At 45.4% G+C, this 21308-nt stretch overlaps 1 protein-coding gene across 3 annotated transcripts in view; it reads left to right on the forward strand.

The window, feature by feature from the left end:
- ARID2 (AT-rich interaction domain 2) overlaps nt 1-21308 on the forward strand; it is a 94822-nt gene that overhangs the window by 11066 nt on the left and 62448 nt on the right. The gene's annotated exons all lie outside the window — the stretch shown is intronic.

The following is a 21308-nucleotide window of genomic DNA, read 5'->3' on the forward strand; positions in this document are numbered from 1 at the left end:
GCACCCGGATCCCATATGGGTAGCAGTTCTAATCCCGGCAGCCCCGCTTCCCATCCAGCTCCCTGCTTGTGGCCGGGGAAAGCAGTCGAGGACGGCCCAAAGTCTTGGGACCCTGTACCCGTGTGAGACACCTGGAGGAAGCTCCTGGCTTCGGATTGGCTCTGCTCTGGCTATTGATGCCACTTGGGGTGTGAACCAGCTGATGGAAGACCTTTCTTTCTGTCTCTCCTTCTCTCTGTATATCCGCTTTTCCAGTAAAAATAATTATTAAAAAGGAATCAGACTAAAGTTCTGATCGTTTTCCCAGCTAGTCCCGCATAGGCACACAGTGCTCAGCCCGGGGTGGGAAAGTGATATGCCTTGGGGAGGAACCAGTTGGGGCAGAGGGGTGGTGAGTTTTCTTTCCTTGTTGTATTTTTTGCTAAACTTTGTTGGCTGCCTCTCTGTCTCTCTATAGGGACTTTTGTTTACACTTCATCTAGATCTGCAATGGTTATTTCTTTATATATTATGGGGTGGGTCTTCCCACCTTTTATTATACTGTTTAGTCATTTAATGGAACAAGCCCTTTACTCTTTTTGTATGGCCAGCTTACAAACAAAAACGCTGTCTGATGTAACAGTACACAGTTATGAATTCAGAAAGCATAGATACAGTTGAATTATTTGGTGTACAGACTTTAAGTTAGATTTTACAATTATCCCAGAGTTACACTGCGGCTCCCTCCGTGAGCTTGTGTGGCATTTAGAATCAAGCCTTTTGTGTGTTACTGTTTTTGAAGGCCAGATGTATGTATTTTCAGGATTGGGTGTAGAGTCAGCAGTTTTGACAGGAGGCGTGTGGTGTCACTTTGTCCCCATTGCCACTGGTGCTGGCCGTGGTTGTCCCTCCCTGGCAGCCTCGTGCTGCTTGCAAGCAGTAACCGGCGAGGGCTGAGCTTGGAGATCGTGTCACTCTGGTCATCGTGGAAATTTTGCCCTGTAGCTTTTCACGTTTTTACCTTGAATCAGTTGTTATTCTGAACTCTACACACATACACACAGATATGTATGTGTGTGAATATATATATATATTTATTTTTATTTTTATATATATGATATTTTATTGGCAGTCTACAGAGGGAAGTATTTTTGTTTTATTTATTTCTTAGAGCTTTATGAATTAAAATGTGTTTTATACGTTTTGCTTAAATTTGGCCAGGGAATTCCTTCTAGGCTCTCTTTTCTCTATTTCTGGGGTATGTTTGCTTTGTTTTGTACATTTGTGTAAGATTATTTCTTTTCATTTGTTTGAAAGGCACAAAGAAAATATGTATATAGAGAGATCTTATGTCCCATGTTTTTCTCCTCAAATGGCTGTGTCAGCTGCGGCCAGAGGTTAGGAACTCTGGGGGGTCCCCCGTGGGTGGCAGGGACCCAAGCACTCAGCCTTCACCTGCTTCTAGACAGGGCGCCCCTTAGGCGGAAGCTGAATCAGGCACTGTGCTGTGGGGTGTCTGATGTCATACAACACCACTGCTTCGTTTCTTCGACAGTGTAAGAGCTTCCAGGTCCAGCTGTGGACTCAGCTGATTCGTCCAAGGGGTCCTGGCCTCTTGGTGAGGAATGGCATATAGAAACCAAGGTCTGGATGATAGGTTTGCGCATTGCATATTGTGAATTTTCTTCGAGGTTCTTTCAAAAGAGCAGAGACCTAGGCTATGTGTTTATTTTTTTGTGTAGGTGTATGTACTTTGAAAGTCATGACGTAGTGTGTAATTACAGTCCACACAGGTTTCATCTTGCCTTCTTCCATTTGACATGTGCAGCTCCGTGACGACCCTGGCTCCCTACAGTAGAGTACTGACTCATCTTTCTGGTTGGCACTGCCTGGGAAGCGCTTCCCCAGTTACACCCACACGACCACCAGCAGCAGGCCTATTGGATGAAGCTGCAGGGCGTTTAGGCTGACCATACCTGTTGAAGTAACAGGCTCCCAAACAGGGACTCTAGGGTATTTGTAATAAAGTCAGATTTACTTGTTTTCTTTTGTGCCCACTTTTGAGTTTACCCCATCCTTGTTCATTTAATATTGTTTATGAATGTGTAAAATTAACAAGCAACATTGGGAGAAAAAAGTGTACTTAGAATCCTTGTCTGCTTCCTACCCCGCTCCCTTTATCAAAATTTAAAAAAAAATGTTTTTTGAAAGTCAAGGCAGAGAAGGGAGGAGAGACAGTCTTCTGTCTGCTGGTTCACTCCCCAGCTGACAACATTGGCTGGGGCTGGGCCAGGCCGGAACCAGAACCTGTAATTTCTCTGGGTCTCCAACATGGGTACAGAAATCCAAGAACTTGTGCCTTTTTTTTTTTTTTAAGATTTATTTATTTATTTGAAAGTCAGATATACAGAGAGGAGGAGAGACAGAGAGGAAGATCTTCCGTCCGATGATTCACTCCCCAAGGGCAGAGCTAAACTGATCTGAAACCAGAAGCCCAGAGCCTCTTCCAGGTCTCCCACACAGGTGCAGGGTCCCAAGACTTTGGGCCGTCCTCGACTGCCTTCCCAGGCCACAAGCAGGAAGCTGGATGGGAAGTGGAGCTGCCAGGGTTAGAACCGGCGCCCATATGGGATCCTGGCTTGTTCAAGGCGAGGACTTTATCCGGTAGGCTACCATGCCCGGTCCAGACTTAGTGCCTTTTTCTGATGTTTTCTTAAATACATTCACAAGGAACTGAATGATAAAGTAAAGCAGCTGGTACTTGTGACTACATGGCTTGCTGGCTTGGCAGGCAGCGACTTAACGCTGTATGCCATAAGACTGAGCCCTGCTCTTCTATTCCCTGCACTCTAGTCTCTATTGTTTAACCAATTTGCCTAGTTTCTGGTTACACTGCCTCTTTCTCTCTTTGTGGGTGTGTATGTGTGCACCTGTTCCCCATACAACCTTGTCATGTGTTGTCAAGCTCTTGTACATTGTACTGCTGAGGGGCTGAAAGATGGTGTCTGACTGTATTGTAGTTATTGAGGTTTTGCAAAGTGTGATTTGATTTCAGGAGCGCTGTCCTGTCTCTGTTTGTGGGTATTTTTTTGTGCTGTTTTTCTGTTTGAACTTATCAGTTTTTTTCCAAGTCGAGAAAAAGTTTGTTGAGAATTTATGTCTTAGTATTAATTGGGTTGTCCAAAATCAGTCTTTGCATTTGTTCAGCTCCTTCTAGGGATGTTGGTTAGTGTATTTATTCGTGAAGGCAGGAGCGCACATATGAGCTCCTGTCCACTGGTTGACTGACTGCAGGTAACGGCTGGGACCTGGCCAGGCCCAAGCCCAGGGCTGGTAACTCAGTCCCTGTCTCCCACTGGATGTTAGGGACCCAGCTTGCTGAGTCTGCAATCAGAAGTGAGTCAGGTGTGGAAACCCAGGGAACTTCCGGGTTTGATGGGGGTTAACTGCTGAGCCACGTGCTCCTCTGCCCACTTCCTTCTGTCATTCAGAGGCCCTACGTTTCCCTTCTGTAGGGTTTGGACATTTCAGAAGTGTAAGAATATTATCATTTTGTAGCTCTTTTATAAATTTACTCTTTAAAAACATATATATGTGCATAGATTTTCAATTGAAAAGATCTCCACAGAGGAGAAAGAGAAAGATCTTTTGTCTAGTAGTTCACTCCCCAAGTGGCTACAATGGCCAGAGCTGAGCTGATCTGAAGCCAGTAGCCAGGAGCATCTTCTGGGTCTCCCACATGGGTGCTGGGTCTCCCACATGGGTGCAGGGTCTCAAGGCTTTGGACCATTCTCCAATGTCTTCCCAGGCCACAAGCTGGGAGCTGGATGGGAAGTAGGGCAGCTAGGACATGAACCAGTGCCCATACGGGATCCTGGCACACACAAGGTGAGGATTTTAGCCACTAAGCCATTGCACTGGGCCCGTAAATTTACTTCTCCATTGCATCTTCAGGTTGCTTAGTTTTTAACCTGCTGGCATACTGAGTTCTAATGCTTCTCTTAATTTTGACCTTTTTTTTTTTTTTTTTAAATTCCCTGTATACGAGCATTTCAACTACAGATGGGGAAGAAGGGTTGTTGAACTTCTTTTCTGATTTCTACACCTGCATTTGTTTTCTGTTCTGTTCTCGAATTGCCTTGACCGGTAGATTGTGCAACGTGCAGTGTAGGACGTGGGGGCGTGGTCTTCTTCCCTTGGTACTAGTGTGATGGTTCTAGCATTTTCTCACTGCATAAGACAGTGTCTGTTGTATATTTTTGATGAAGACTGAACTGCCAACTTTAAGTATCGTGTGACACGGAAGCAGGTTCCTGTGTGTGATGAACAAACGGTGCTGTTAGAAGTCAGACATGGGGGAGCTTTTTATGTCTGTAGAACTCGATTCCATTTTTTTAAAAAGACTTATTCGTTTGGAAAGGCAGATTTACACACAAAGGCACTTGCAAGGTGAGAATTGAGCCATCGAGCCATTATGCTAGGCTTCTCCGTTTTTTATTTTTTAAGCTATGTTTGTTATATGCATTAAAGAGGGAATTTAACTGTGAACATTAAATGTTTAGAATTGTATTTTCTAGTTTGTGTTTGAATGTTTCGCCTAGCGTGCACATTCACTAAGTTGGTAACAAGTGAGAGCTTCAGTGCTAATTGGTGACTTTGGGGGAAGCTGCTTTTCCTGTTGTGTGTAGCCACTAAGAAGCTATTAGTGTCTAATTTTTGCTGGCCGTTGTATCTGTATCACTTTTTCTATAGTAATATGCAGTAAGTTAAATCATTGCCTGATTTTCATATTCTGAAGTGACTTTTTAAAATGATTGATTATGGAAAGGCAGAGTTATAGAGAGGGAGAGAAGAAGCGTTAGATCTTTCCGATCATTCCGCGAACGGCTGCTGGATGGGTCTAAGTCAGGAGCTAGGATCTTTGTGCAGGTCTCCCGCGAGCTTGTGTGGCCCAAGTAGTTGGACTGTGCTCCGCTGCTCTCCCAGGTCACTTGCTGGGCGCTGGATCAGAAGCAGAGCTGCCAGACTCCAGCGGGGCCACGTGGGTGCTGGCGCTGCAGACAGGCTGGGCTCACTCTGGCCTAGGCACCAGGGCCAGTGTGGCTTTGAAGAGTCAGTTTCTCTATTTCTGATTTTCAGAATAAACAAGTGACAAACATTTTATTTTATAAAAGCCTTCCTTATATGTTATCTATTCTTTGAGAAGAAAAGTAAATTTCTAGTTAGAACAGAGTCAAAAATACTGTGTTTGGGCGAGTCTGTTGAAATTAATCATCATTAAAGTAAATGTATGGGCCCAACACAATGGCTCAATTAACTAATCTCCACCTCCAAATGCCGGGATCCCATTTGGGCGCCGGTTCTAATCCCGCAGCTCCACTTTCCATCCAGCTCCCTGCTTGTGGCCTGGGAAAGCAGTTGAGGCCGGCCCAAAGCCTTGGGACTCTGCACCCACATGTGTGACCCAGAAGAGGAACCTCCTGGCTCCTGGGCTTGCAATCAGGTCAGCTCTGACTGTTGTGGCCATTTGGGGAGTAAGCAGGGGTTGGCATATCTCTGTCCTTCTTTCTGTAAATCTGCATTTCCAATAGCAATAACAATGACAGCATGACTGTAACTTCACAGATAACCAAACCTTTACTGCTCCTATCTGGAGGATTTACACTTCTAGGCTCGAGTGGTGGTATTTTTTTTTTAATAAAGGAAATGCAGTTCTTGACATTGTGTATTTGATTTTAAACATAATTTAGTTCTTTAAGAAATCTTGCTAGTTTTTTTTTATAGATTTATTTATTTTTACTGGAAAGGCAAATATACAGAGAGGAGGAGAGAGAGAAAGATCTTCCGGCCGATGGTTCACTTCCCAAGTGGCCACAGTGGCTGAATGTGAGCCAGTCTAAAGCCAGGAGCCAGGAGCTCTTCCGGGTCTCCCACTGGGTGCAGGGTCCCAAGGCTTTGGGCCACCTCCACTGCTTTCCCAGGCCACAGGCAGGGAGCTGGATGGGAAGTGGAGCTGCGGGATTAGAACCGGCGCCCATATGGGATCCTGGTGCATGTTAAAGGTGATGACTTTATCCTCTAGGCTATTGTGCAAAGCCCAAGAAATCTTGTTAGTTTTTAAAGTTGCTTCTTTAATCTCCCTTTATAAACTGTGTTGTTAGCCTAAGTGTGTATGCTTGTTTGTGTATCTGGCACATCGCTTGGCCATCTCTTACTCCTTTTCATAACTAATCTTACAGAAATTTAACAACTTATACAAATGTAAGAATCTATATTGAATTAAATTAGTTCTATTATGTTTTATGGCAACCTGATGACAAAGTTTATAGTGCTTGTAAATTAAAAAGAAAAAAGATTTTTTAAGGATTTATTTATTTCATCTGGAAAGTCAGTTACAGAGAGGTGAGTCTCCAACACTCTGGTTCACTCCCCATGTGACTGCAAGGGCCGGTGTTGAGGAAGTCTGAGGTTCTCCCATGGGGGTGCCGGGGCCCAAGCACTTGGACCATGCCCTGTTGCTTTGTTAGATGATAAGCAGGGAGCTGAATCAGGCGTTAGAATAGCCAGAACTGGCGCCCGTTTGGAATGCCAGCCCCGGCAGGCTGAGGATCAAGCTGTTGTACCACCACTCGAGCCTAGAAGTGTAAATCCTCCAGATAGGAGCAGTAAAGGTTTGTTTATCTGTGAAGTTACAGTCATGCTGTCATCAGTTTCATCTGACTCCAAGTCAGAGCTTCATCTGACTCCAAGTTTTCTCATAAGGTAGACCTATGTAAGGGTAATTGATTTGCTGAAGATACTGAGTGGTGAGAAGTATAAACCAGTTCAGAGCCACCTGTAAGTAATTTGCCATTCTGTTGTATTTTCAAAGGGAAACTTGGGAAGTAGCTGTTGAGCCTAGTGGATAAGATGCCTCCCGGCCCGTATAAGGATACTTGAGTTTGTCCCCCAGCCCCTACTTACTGCTAATGCAAACCCTGGGAGTTGGCAGTGGTGACCCACGGGGCAGGTTCTTGATGCCCATGTGAGGGTCTGGCTTGGCTCAGGTGGTAGGTGTTTGATGCGCGTGTGAGGGTCTGGCTTGGCTCACGTGGTAGGTGTTTGATGCCCGTGAGTGGGTCTGGCTCTGGTCTTCTCTGGCCCAGCCAGCATGGGCATTTTGGGTAGTGAATCAGCGCATGGAATATCTTGTTTGCGCTCTCTTGCTCTCCTTATAATTTTTTTTTTGTACAGTGACAAATTGTTGAAGATGACCAGATCAGAGATTATCATTGCTCTGTAAAACGTGGCCTTTGCTTTGATGTTGAGCTCTTTCTGTTGACTTAAGCCCTTGGTTGGGTCTGGGGATTATACTTTGGCCAGCAGAGAGCTAAGTCTGCCTGTGGCTTAGCAGCCAGCCTCCAGACCGTCTTCCGTTAGCTTGTCTCCTATCCACATGATTGTGTGTATAACATAGGATGTGTTATCAGCGAGCCTGTGCAAAACATTAGCAATCAGCGGGAAAATTGCATTTGACCTATTTAAATGTTTTGCCAAAGACCCTAAATTGTATTTGATGAAGCTGACCCTTCCCCGCTTTTTAAATAATAACTCAGAATGGTAATTTAGGTTTTCAGTCTTGAACATGAATTTTTAGGTGGAGGCCTCTACTGGAAATAGGAAGTAAAAGATGTATTCTGTTATGTTTTGTGAAATCTCTGGATAAACTGCTAGGAAGGTATTTATTTAAAAGTAGTTGATGTAGTAGGGTATCCTGGAGTCTTTCTGTGAGTGTCCTTCTTGGATTATCTCTTTTTCTTGGGTTTCTGATCCATGTTAGTGTTTTGTTTAAGTATGGGATATTAAGTTTATGTTCAGTTTTTAGCTGATGTTTATTGAATTTGCCATGTGCCAGGCATTGCACTGAGTGGTTTACAGTAACTCAGCTCTGCTTCACCCCATGTTATATGGACAGGAAGATGCAGGGTCTCGGGTACAGCCCAGGGCCACTCTGCAAGTGACCGGCTGACTGCTGTGTTCCAAGTGACCATGAATGTAACTTTCTGTAGATGTTAATGAAGAAAAGAGCTTGAAGGAAATTAGGAAAAAGGACAACAGTTGAAATAGTGGATTATGACTTTTTATCTCTTAAAAATTCTTCCATGTGGGCTTATGTTTTTGTATATCAGATTAAGCCACCACTTTCCCATACTGGAATGCTGGATCAAATACTGGCTTCCCCCCTCTTCTGATTCAGCTTTCTGCTCACACACCTGGAAATGCAACAAAAGATGCCCCAAGTGTTTGAGCTGCTGCCACATGCAGGAGATGGCAAGATGGAGTTCCTGGCCTCTGTCTTCAGCCGATCGCATCCCTGGCCAGTGGAACCAGCAGGTGGAAGACCTGGCCCTTTTGCTCCAGCTCTCCCTTCCTCTCCCTTTCTTCTTTCCTCCCTCCCTCAATTCAGATAAATTACCAAAAAAGAAAGGAAAAAATTGCTTAATGTGTCTGCAATAAAATTTGTTGTATTTGTAGGTTGTAAAATTTGTATTTGTATAGTACAGTTTATTTTTAGGGCTAAAAGTGTGCATGGATTTCAGCACTTCTTGCAGTAAATAAATTTGCTTTTTGCTTCTATTTTCCATTAACTTTTGAGCACCTGTATTGTTACAACTCTGTAAGATATGTTTTGCACTATTTTTCAGATCAGGAAGAATAAAAGCCCATAAGTACCATGGTCACATCGGATCAGAATTCTGGAGAATTGCACTTTCTCCATTTGACTATTGAACAAAGTCTTGGAGCCAAGAACTTTTTCTTCTTTAAGAGTTTCTTGGTGCTGGTGCAATGACTTAATTGGCTAATCCTCCACCTGGAACTACCAGCATCCTATCTGGAGGCCAGTTCGTGTCCCGGCGGCTCCACTTCCCATGCAGCTCCCTGCTTGTTCCCTAGGAAAGCAGTCAGTGGTGACCTAAAGCCTTGGGACCCTGCACCCACGTGGGAGACCCGGAAGAATCTCCTGGCCCTTGGCTTTAAAGATGAGCTCAGCTCCAGCCACTGTGGCCATTTGGGGAATGAAGCAGTGGATTATAAGATCCATTGGGGAATGAAGCAGTGACTTATACGATCCATTGGGCAGCAAGTACGTTGTGGTTAAAGTGAGTTAGGATCTCCTGCTACCTGGCACATTTTTACTCCTTTGAGTTTAGCCAGCTTCTTAGCAAAAGGAAGAGTCATTTGGGACATTCTTAAAGATTGGGAAAACTTTTTTTTTTTAAATTGTTCAAATTTGTTTATTTTTTATTGGGAAGTCATCTTTACAGAGAGAAGGAGAAACAGAAATATCCACTGATTCACTTCCCAGATGGCTGCAGTGGTGAGAGCTGAGCTGATCTGAAGCCAGGACTTTCTTCCAGGTCTCCCATGCGTGGCAGGGTCCCAGGATTTGGGGCCGTCTTCGACGGCTTTCCCATCCAGCTGGATGGGAAGTGGAACAGCTGGGACACAAACTGGCGGCCATAAGGGATCCCAGTGCATGCAGGGTGAGGACTTTCGCCACTAAAGCTACTGCACCAGGCCCAGGAAGACATGGTTAAATGCAGAAGTAGTGTCTTCATTCTACTGGTCTTGTTCTAACTTTAACCTTTTATGGCTTAATGAAGCAAGCAGCAACGAATGTAAATTGCCACTGTGACAAATACATTTTGTGCAGTGGTTAATTTTTTTTTTCAGTGAAATTGAAAATGTCTCTATGAATTATGGTGTGAATATGGATTTGTATATAGGCTAAGACTTTATGCAGATTAATATTAACTTTGGTACTAGCTTGTGAAGATCTGAAGTTTGCAAACTTTTGGAAAAAGAATGAGTGCTTAACTTGATGTGATAATTTGGTGCAAGCATATTGTCATTTTCACAGCAAGCGGCCATTGAACGTGTGTGTTGTACACTGTGTTCAGTTTGTATAACCCTGGAAGGCAGGTGCCATCATTACCATAACAGAAAAGATGATGGAGGTTGAGCTCCGATTGGCTGGGCTGGAGTTTGATCCATTCCCTCTGCCTCCGTTTGCAGAGTACAGACCTCCATCCATTTGGTGAGTCGTGGTAGATCCTGTCTCACAGGTGTATATGCGCATTGAACGTCCATTAGCGATAGAATCAGAATCCCTTCCTTTTAGCCAGGGAAAGGAGACTAATTGCAACAGCTAAGGCAAACAGTATATTAGGCAATAGTGCCAAAAGGAAAATAAGGTGGATAAAGGGATACGGGTTTTCTGATGGGAAGAATGCTACATCGTTATATCGCTTGGACAGGAAGTCTTTACCAAAAAGGTGACCTTTGAGGGAAAACTCTGGTGTGACAAAGGAGCAAACCTGGTAGCTGGCAGAGCAGACTTGATCCTGGGCTTTGTTTTGTGGGCATAGAGCGCTGTAGGGGCCACTGGAGCCAGTGTAACAGGGAGCGAGAGAAATGAGAGGCATGACCAGGCACCGGCTCTCAGAGCTAATGGCTGAAGCTCGTGTCATTGTGTGGACGCCTCCAGCTCCTTTGCTCTGTAGACAAGTAGGCTTTTCAGGGCAGAAGTAGAGACGTGCTGAAGGAATAGTAGAGGAGTCTAGGTGAAAAGTGATGGTAGTTTGTGCCAGCATAGTTAGGATATACTTACAGAGTTACAAATCTGAAACCTTTAGACTCTAGCTACCTTTTTGTTTGTTTGTTTGATGATGTTTATGTAGTTGTTCAGGGTGGGAAGGATGGAGGGTTAGGAGAAAGTGGGTGAGAATATTGTTTCCAAATTGCCTTTTTCTTCCTTCTGTGTCTGAGAGGAGGGGAGAAAGACAAGGGGAGAAGCTGCACCCTGTCTCGCAGTCACCTCAGTACCCAGGATTGGGGAAAGAGCCACCCAGTGATGCGGAGCATGCTCCGAGGGTTCTGCCCAGATGGTTTGGATAGTTCTGAAATGCTGTCAGTCTCGCCAGTGCAAGGGTGGGGAAATCCTTCCAAGGTCCATTGGCTGACACAGTCCACTTAGAGTTTCCATTCGCCCAGATATTTTCTGTCAGTGCTGGACTGGGGTAGTTGTCAAATTTGTTCTGCCTTGCTTCCTCTGCTATGGTACTAATGTCCTCTGCAGGCCCCAGTGGACTGCCACATCCTCCATGTGCATCTGGGTATGCCGTCCACTACTCCATCTTATTCACTGAGTTCTGACACCTGCGTTCTATGGTCAGTCCACCGATCCTGCAATTCTCCCCATAGTTGGAGTTCTGAATCCAACGGTTCAGTTGGGGGACCCCCCCAATAAAAGCCTCATCTGAAGTGATGCCAGACCTGACTTCTGCATGCTTGCCAGTACATGGTCCTGCTCCATCTGTCACCCTCATCAACCTAAGCTCACGTTAGTAGTTGCAATTTCTGGATCAGTTCTTTTTCCAGCCCTTTTTGTTATGTAAACCAGTTGGAGGCTGTGACCCAGCCCTGTCCTGCCCACTGCACACTTGGCCTTCGCGCACACCAGTGGGAGCTGCAGCCTAGTTGGAGCGATCCCCAATGTACTCCTCTGGACCCACCCCAGCCCTGGTTCCTGTGCCTGTCAGTACGTACAGCAGACTGGTCCAGACCGTCCCGCATCCCATTCAGCTTTCGTACACTTCAGTGGACTTGGAAACCTAGCTCAACCCAGCCAACCGCACTATGCAGCCCACACTCATGCCAGCGAGCACCACCACCTGTGAGCCAGACCCGCCCCCAACCCTCATTCTTAGGCTCACCAATGGAAGTTGCAACCCATCTGAGAGGTACCCACCATTCCCCTACTGGGCTCACTCCCAGTCCCAGATGTTGCACTCTCCAGGTGGTTTTGCAGTCTAGCTTGACAGGATTTGCCCCAGTCCCTGCAGTTACCAGCCGATGCGGGTGCTGTGGCAAAGCCCAACCAGTCTGTACTAATAGTCATAAAAACTGGTCCTGTAACAAGGCCTAATGGTTCCCTGAGGTGGAACATGGGGGTTGTAGCTTGTTGACAGAGAATTAGAACACAGAACCTTTAACTCCTAAATCTCATCCGATTCATCTGAGTACATCCCTGTTCAGAAGCAGAAGACTTGCAGTGGGCTTACAATCGTCTACAAAAAGTGAAATCAGATCTAGCACAATTCAGGTCTTCGGTTTTAAAATTTTGGAGATAATCGGAGTTGAAGTGGGCATGTGGTGTGCTGGGCTAAGCAGACACCTGCAGTGCTGGCACTCGTTGCTGTTGCAGCTAATCTACTTCTGTTGAACTCCCTGCTGATGGCCTGGGAAAAACAGTGAACTGGCCTGATGTTTAGGTCCCTGTTTCCGCGTGAGAAGAAGGTGCTGCCTGCTGGCTTTGGCCTGGTCCAGCTCAGGTTGTTGTGGCTGTTTTGGGGAATGAACCAGCAGATGGAAGATCTTTTTCTCCTTCCCTTTGTCTGTCTCCCTTTGTAACTTTGACTTTCAAGTGTTTAGAAGAAATAATATAGGTGCAGTCACTTACATAGAGGAAAACATTTTCAGATAAAAGCATTTTTATACATTACAAATTTCTGTATGTGAACAGGTGACATGTAAATAAATTTCAGTAAGTATGACAGCTTATGCTGAATCCTAACTAAAATAATTGCATTTAGGAAGCAGCTTAAAATAGTACTTTATATTTGGGAAGCTTCACAATTTAACAAATACTTTTTTTCAAGGTTGTATTATTTGGTAGAATTCTAATTTTATTTTTGATGATTGTTATTTTCTGATACATACTTTCAAATAAGCTTTTCTTTCTGACCTTAGCTACATTTTCTTACATGATCTTAGCTAGAGATATCTATATCTATAGATATAGATAATATATAATGTATCTATCTATATATAATATATAATCTATATATATCCCAAAACAAAACACACACACACACACACACACACGAAAGGCAGAATGACAGAGTTGGAGAAAGAGACCACCTATCTGCTGCCCCTCGAATGGCTGGGACAGCTGGGACAGCTGGGACCAGACCAGGCCGAGCCAAAAGCTTTGCCCTCCGTCTAGGTCTTCATGTGGATGGCCGAAGCCCTGGCACTTGCCTTTCTGCTGCTTCCCTAGGCCTGTTAGCAGGGGGTGGACCAGAAATGGAGCAGCTGGGGCTCCACCTGGTGGTCCTGCGTGGGATTTAGGTGCTGTGTGCTGTGCCTTGGACATGAACTTGAATTTACTGAGCCACAACACTTTTTAGTCCCCATTTCATATATTAAGCTTTTTTTTTTTTTACCATGAAAGAATGCTGTATTTTTTTTAAGATTTATTAATTTTTATGGGAAAGGCAGATATAGAGAGAGGAGGAGAGACAGAGAGGAAGATCTTCTGTCCAATGGTTCACTCCCCAAGTGACCGCAACGGCCAATGCTGTGCCCATCTGAAGCCAGGAGCCAGGAACTTCCTCCAGGTCTCCCACGCAGGTGCAGGGTCCCAAGACTTTGGGCCGTCCTCGAATGCTTTCCCAAGCCACAGGCAGGGAGCTGGATGGGAAGTGGAGCTGCTGGGACTAGAACCGGCACCCATATGGGATCCTGGTGAGTTCAAGGCGAGGACTTTAGCTGCTAGGCCACCGTGCCAGGCCCTAGTAATATACTTTCTTTTAAAAAAAAAGATTTATTTATTTATTTATTGGAAGGACAGATTTACAGAGGGAAGGAGAGATAGACTTTCTGCCCGATGGTTCTTTCTCCAAATGGTCTCAATGGCCAGAGCTGAGCCAATTTGAAGCCAGGAGCCAGGAGTTTCTTCTGGGTCCCCCACATAGGTGCAGTGTTGCAGGCTTTGGGCCATTCTCTTCTGCCTTCCTAGGCCATAAGCAGGAAAAGATGGGAAGTGGAGAAGCTGGACATTAGCCAGTGCCCATATGGGTGCAAGTGGAAGGTTAGCCAATTGAACCATCACACTGGGCCTGTAATATGCTTTTCTAAAAGCTAGGAATAAATCTTTTTCCCTTTGTATTCCTCTTTCTGAGAATGAGGGTTTGAGTGATGAATTCTGAGGCAGGGTTTGCTCCTATTTGCAATCACATTGAAGTTCTAAAGGGACAGAGCATTCTAAGCGTGTGACGCCCCTCAGGGTTCTGGGCGACGAGCTCTCCCTGTTGGTGCACTGGGGCTCTAGGGGCATCGGGTCAGTGTTATTTTATTCTTCTGTGAGTGATTTACTTTAAAAAAATTTTGCTTTTGAAAGTTAAATTTCACTCTATCCTGTTAAGAGTGTGTTTGCTATTTTTACATTAATTTTTTTAAGGGCAGAGGAATACACAAACACGGGGGGGAGGGAAGGAGGGAGGGAACGAGACCTGTCATCTTCTGGTTCACTTCTCACATATCGGAACCAGAGTCCAGAACCACAGACTGAGTCTCTTGGATAACCGGGCCAGTGCTTAGACTGTGCATGTCGGCAGGGGGAATCGAACCTGTGCTCCAGCTGTTGCACAGCAGCATTCACCCCAGCGTCGTCTGTTGGATTCCGGCCTTCTCTTGCCTCACTTGCACACTCCTGTCAGGTACATCCGTTTCTTTCTCTATATTGCTTTAACATGCTCTTCCTAATCCTTCCCTGTTGCATTTTGGGACAATATCTGGATTCATTTTTTTAAAAGATTTATTGGGCCCGACGGCGTGGCCTAGTGCCTAAAAGTCCTCGCCTTGAACACACCGGGATCCCATATGGGTGCCGGCTCTAATCCTAGCAGCTCCACTTTCCGTCCAGCTCCCCTGCCTGTGGCCTGAGAAGGCAGTCGAGGACGGCCCAAAGCTTTGGGACCCTGCACCCATGTGGAAGACCCAGAAGAAGTTCCTGGATCCTGGCTTCGGATCGGCATAGCACTGGCCGTTGCGGTCACTTGGGGAGTGAATCATCGGACAGAAGATCTTCCTCTCTGTCTCTCTTCCTCTCTGTATATCTGACTTTCCAATAAATAAATAAAACTTTTTTAAAAATAAGATTTATTTATTTTTAAATAAATCTGGGTCTCCCACGTGGGTGCAGGGTCCCAAGGCTTTGGGCCATCCTTGACTGCTTTCCCAGGCCACAAGCAGGGAGCTGGAGGGGAAGTGGGGCTGACAGGACACGGCGCCCATATGGGATTCTGGCATGTGTAAGGTGAGAATTTCAGCCATAAGGCTACCCCATGGGCCCACCTGGATTCATTTTTAAATGTTAGTGAATTTTTCCTAAATCTGTCCATTTGGTTATCCAGACCATTTTAAAATTATTTTAGTGATTTTAAATGTATGTATTTTGTAGTCTGGTTCTTTTTAACTGCATATTCTGTTTCATTGATTATAGTGTTTACCCATATCCCTATAATGTTATTTATTCTGAGTGTAATTTTTTTTTTTGCGTTAGTGTTGCTTTTGTTCGGTTATGCGCATGTGTGTTTACCTTCGTATTTTTCTCAGGTCTGTACTTTTTTCCATTTGTAGTGTGACATGGACATGTTGGGAACACAGCTGTACCCGACCTGTTCCCCGTCTCTTTGCTGTAAGCACTGCCCACATCAGAGGGACAGCTCCCTGCCCTCTGCTAGTCCTTCTGGCTCTCACTGCTGACTCTGCTGAGGTGGTAGTAACACAGGCAGTAATAGCCTGCATACGCAGTAGAATCTTTCACCCAGTTAGTGGAGTGTCTGTCTCTGTGATCTGTGGCTTTCCTGTGCCACTTCCTGCCTTCACAGCCCCTGCCATTGTCGGGGTTCGCTTGATTCTGTAATGCAGCCATGTTTCTGCGACCTGACTGCCCATCTGTGGAGCGGATTTAGAGGAAGACTTGTCCACCAGCAGATGGTGCTGGTCTTTTCATCTTTGCTGGAACCTGTGTCGCTGTCTGTCACAGAGGCTGTAACTGATGATTCAAGGTTTTGAAAGAGAAACTACAGATTGTGGTTCTTAGGGACGCTCAGAGCTCAAGCGCTTGTTCAGCTTTACTTCCTTTTGGTTCTTGGGATTCTATTTGAGGTGATTTGCTTACGGTTCATGTTTATAGTTAATTGCAAATAGAATGCATTGTTGAGATTTTGTTTGTTGTGTATTTTACAGTCAGAGGTGAAACACAGAAAATAAAATCATTTTAGCTTCCTAAAGTGGTTTGTGCTAATTTTCAGTTTAGGATTAGTACACTTAAGGGCTGACATTGAGTTGAGGTAACAACCTTTAGGTCTAGCCTTTGCGTGAAGCCCAGTTTTGTGCCCTCTTGTTTCCAGATTGTAGTTAGGCTTGCTGATGGAACACAGAAGGGCAGCACTGACACACGAAAGGACATAGATTAAAAAATCGTTGGCTGTGTGTGGATCAGGCTGTCTTGTTTGGCATTATTTAAGCAGCTAAACCATTTCTTTGCTTTTCAACTTATTTGTATTTTATTTGAAATGCAGAGAGAGGGAAACACACATCACCCCTCTGCCAGTTCACTGGGCAATGCCTGGAGCAGTCGGGTTGGCCCGGGCTGAAGGCTTGGCTGGCAGGGACCCACGCCCTGACTCTGACCCTGAGGTGCCGCCTCCTGGGCTGTGGGAGGGGATGAAGAGCTGTGCTTGGGACCAGGGACTTCCGTGTAGAAGGCGGACCTGCCGCACCTGCCTCAGCACCTGCCTCAGCACCTGCCTCTCTCCGCACATAGAAACGTTCCCTTGTTTTAATACTGCTCTGACAGACATGAGCCAGGTGTCAAGTACCTTTAGATGTAAGGTGTAAACAGTTTCAACAGCGCCAACGTCCCGCTTCCTGGTAGGCAACCGAAGTCTGTCTCTGTCTTCTTTATGCCCCTGTACTTTGCCCTTTCTGGAAGGGCATTTCAGAAGTCATCTTGTCCGTATCCTTTTGGTACACTGGATCAGGGATTGGTACATATTTCCTGTGCCAGAGTCCATCCCTTTATATTGCTTAGTAGTATCGCATTGTGGGGATATACAAGGGCACTGCAAAAAAAAAAATTTCGTGGAAAATAAAAGACAAGATAATTTATATGCAAAAATATTTGAAATACATGCATGTAAAGATCCACAAAAAGTTCATGGAAATTTGCGTATGAAAAAAACTATTCAAGGATTTCAGTTGCTTTTTTGACACCAAAAAGCTTATCTTGTAATCCCACTTTTCATGAATTTTTAAGCAGTATGTTCCTTTGCAGGTGGTCATTTTCTACTTTAGCAGCGTTTGGGTTGTTGTTTCTTGTTCTTGGTAGTTTTTCTGTGTGAACAGACATTTTCATTTATGAGTGAAACTGCTGGGTCATTCCCTGAGTGTTTATTTAACTGTGTAAGAAACTGCTAAGCTGTTTTTTAAAATTCCTAAATCGTTTTGCATTTCCATCAGCAATGCTTGAGTTTCAGTTGTTTCTTAGGCTTGTTAGCATTACGATTTTTGAACTTGAACCATTCTAAAAGATGAGTAGTAATGGCTCCTCCTTCTAATTTGCATTTCCTCAGATGACTAATGTGGCTGAGTATTTTTTTTTCACCCTTTGGTGACATTTGTTCAGATCTTTCTGCTAACTTCCTTATTGTACTTTTAAAAATTATTATATGAGTCTCTTAAATATTACGAATGTTAAGTTCTGTGTCAGAATCATGGTTTGCAGATGTCTCCTTATGAACTGCTTGCAGTTTCTCTGAATAAGCTTTATTGAGGCATAGCACAGGGACTGCTGTGTCGGGTGCAGTCTGGCCTACGGAACTCGTGTGTCTGCCACGCTCAGGAATCTCCTGTCCTCATGAGGGAGTCCTTCCTGCCTGTCCCCAGGACACCACTGCTTTTTTTCCGTTAGTTTCTTTTCAGGACAAGTCAGTTTGCATTTTGTAGAATTTTATAGAAATAAGCTGTATGTGTTCTTTGGCTTGCTTGCTTTCACTCAACACAATTATTTTGAGCTTCATTAAAGTTGCTGCGTGTTGCTTGCTTTTTGCTGAGTAGTATTCTGTTGTGTGCAGAGTGTGTTTCATGTGCTGATTTTAGACTATTAGAAATAGTCACTTGGGCATTTGCATAGAAATAATTTTAGAAATTTCTGTTGAATTAAATGGTAAGGGTCACTTCCGCGTGCTGTTTTGCAGAATGATTCTAGCATTACGTGTTCATCTGCAGTGTTTGAGGGTTCTAGATGATCTGTGTTAGAACCAGCACTGACATCATCAGTCGTTCAGTGTTAGCTTTACTAGGTGTGTGCTAGCCTGTTAGCGTTTCGTGCTTGCCTCTCCCTGCAGTGGTGCTGAGTGCTCGCCTCTCCCTGCAGTGGTGCTGAGTGCTCGCCTCTCCCTGCAGTGGTGCTGAGTGCTCACCTCTCCCTGGAATGGTGCTGGGTGCTCGCCTCTCCCTGGAATGGTGCTGAGTGCTCGCCTCTCCCTGGAATGGTGCTGAGTGCTCGCCTCTCCCTGCAGTGGTGCTGAGTGCTCGCCTCTCCCTGCAGTGGTGCTGAGTGCTCGCCTCTCCCTGCAGTGGTGCTGAGTGCTCGCCTCTCCCTGCAGTGGTGCTGAGTGCTCGCCTCTCCCTGGAATGGTGCTGAGTGCTCGCCTCTCCCTGGAATGGTGCTGAGTGCTTGCCTCTCCCTGCAGTGGTGCTGAGTGCTCGCCTCTCCCTGGAATGGTGCTGAGTGCTCGCCTCTCCCTGCAGTGGTGCTGAGTGCTCGCCTCTCCCTGGAATGGTGCTGAGTGCTCGCCTCTCCCTGGAATGGTGCTGAGTGCTCGCCTCTCCCTGCAGTGGTGCTGAGTGCTCGCCTCTCCCTGCAGTGGTGCTGAGTGCTCGCCTCTCCCTGCAGTGGTGCTGAGTGCTCGCCCTGTGCTTAACTGAAGCTGGGTGTGCTTTTTGGTGAAAGGTCTGTGCATTTTTTTCGTGTACCTTTTAGGTTGGTTTGTTTTTCCTCTGTTCAGTTTTGGGTGTATATTTTGAATATTTTCAGATAGGTGATTCATAATTATTTCCTTCCAGTTAATGCAGAAGTTGTAATTTTTGTTATAAGGTTGAATTTCACTTTTGTTGTACAATGTAAAGTTGCAGATATTTCCCCTTTATCTTCTAGGCATTTTGTAACTTTGATATTCTTGTTCAGGGTGTGAGCCATCATCAGTTGATTTTTGTGTGACACCAGTTGTGGATTGTCTAATACCATCAGTATGTTCTAAGTTACACCTGAGTGACAGTCACACATTCTGAAAAGCTAATTTTTTTGTTCTAATTTAAGATCTATATAGTTTTTGGTTTTTCCTTTGGATTTCTCTGACTCTTGGGTTATCCAGCAGTGTTACTCACTTTCCAAATATTTGGAAATTTTTCCAGATAGCCTTAAATTATTGATTGTTTGATTGGCATCACTTGTGGAAAGAGAACATGCTTTTTAAATTTTTTGTTTCATTTTAAACATTGTTTACATAGTTGAGAGGGATGCATACCCATGTAGGTCTCTGAATAAGGTGGGGAGGGTGGAGGAATAGAAGAAGGTGTCTAGGAGAAATGTCTATACTTTGTTTGTTTGCAGGGGGTTAAGGGGAGGGAGCTACTCCTTGCTGTCAGACTAGAAGACACCCAGAGATGGGGCAGGAGTGTTCCAGGGCTGTTGCTTGCATGGTTGTGACTCGTTGCACCAGGGTTGAGAAAATATTTCCAGGATCTGTTGGGTGACCAGGTCCAGTCTAGTGCACCCCTAGGCCTGGAAACATGTTGCAAAGTGTGGCCAGCAGGACCAAGCTGTTCTGTTTTCCATCCTCTGATGAGGCAGTTGATGTGCCCTGCTACCCTAGATGAGCTGGCTGTCATGTCCCCTTTGTGCCTCTAGGCGTGTAGTCCACTATACAGCCATCGGTCACTAAGGAGGCCCAGCCCTGATCCTCATGCTCACCAGGTGGAGCTGCAGCCCAGCAAGGGAGTGCCGACAGTTCCCCTGCCAGGCGTGTTCCCAGCCCCAGATCGTGGCACCTGACATGACTTGCATCCAACACTTGCCAGCCGGTGCTGCAGCCTAGCCTGGCTGGCTCTCATGCATGCCAGCGGGTGTGACAGCCTAGCCCAGCCAGGCCTGCCCCCATTCTTCCCAGCCCACCAGTCCTAGCTCTCATACTGTACTCACCAGTGGAAGCAGCAGCCCAGCAAGGGAGGCCCCAAAGTTCACCTAATAGGTCTGCTCCCAGCCGTGGGTCTTGTGTGTGCCAACAGGTGTGGCCCAGTCTGAGATGGCCTGTCCCCAGTCTCAGCATTTACCAGCAGGTACTACTCCGTCCTGGCCCATCTCCAACCCTCATGTGAATGGTGGGTATTGTGGATCAACCTGGCCTGCACCCTGTCAGGGCTCTCACTCATGTCTTTGTGTATTGTGGACTGCCCAGCCCAGCCTGGCCTTGGCTGTAGCCAGTTAGGCTGCTCCCCAAGTTCCCTTACCAGATCTCATATGTGCTGCAAGGTGCTGCGGCCTAACCTGATATGGCCTGCCCCTAGTCCTGGCAGTCACCAGCAGGTACTGTGGCCTAGCCTAACTGGCCGCCTGCATGCATACCAGCCTTCACTGATGGATGCTAGAGCCTATCCCAGCCTGACTCACCTCCAGATCTGGCTCTTATGTAAACCGCCAGGTGCCGCGGTGTAACCCAGTCTTTCACAACACTGGCTCTCCCAAGTGCCAGAGGGTGCTGGGCCACATGATCTGGCCTGCCTTCAGACCTTACCCATATCCTTGCTGGCAGGTACTGTAATCTTGTTCAGCCTAGTCCACCCCTGGCACCATTTCTCACATCCATGAGCAGGAGCTGCAGCTTGGCATTGGCGTTCCTAAATGCCCTTGCCAGGTGTGCTCCCAGCCCAGATATTACACATGCTGTATGTGGAGTGTTCTGGAAATGTCAGATGGAATGGTTAATAGTGTTTATCAGACCTGATGTATCTTCCCTGATTTTCTGTCTGCTTGTTCTGTCATTTAACAAAAGGGGGCTTATTGGAATCTTCAACAATAATTGTAGATTTGTCTATTTCAACTTGCTTGACGTATTTTCTTAAAAGTATTTTTGGTTTTAGATTAGTACATGTACATTTTGGTGAGGTGCAGTGTAGTGTTTCAACACACATCTGTATAAGCCAATAAAATAATTAGTCTTTCCTTTATGTATTGTTGAAGTTTTGTTCATCTATACATGCTTAGGAACCATAATTTCTTGATCACATGATGCTTTTATTAACATGAAGTGACTTATTTTTTGGTATAAATCTTCCTTTGTTTGTTATTACTATAGCTGTCCAGCATTCTTTTTGAGTAATATCTTTTTTCCTACTCTTTTAACCGATCTGTGTCTTTAAAGTGGCTTTTTTTGTTG

The sequence above is a fragment of the Ochotona curzoniae genome, unplaced genomic scaffold (assembly GCF_017591425.1).
Source record: "Ochotona curzoniae isolate NIBS_2020 unplaced genomic scaffold, NIBS_Ocur_1.0 contig_2927, whole genome shotgun sequence".
In the NCBI taxonomy this organism is placed as follows: Eukaryota; Metazoa; Chordata; class Mammalia; order Lagomorpha; family Ochotonidae; genus Ochotona; species Ochotona curzoniae.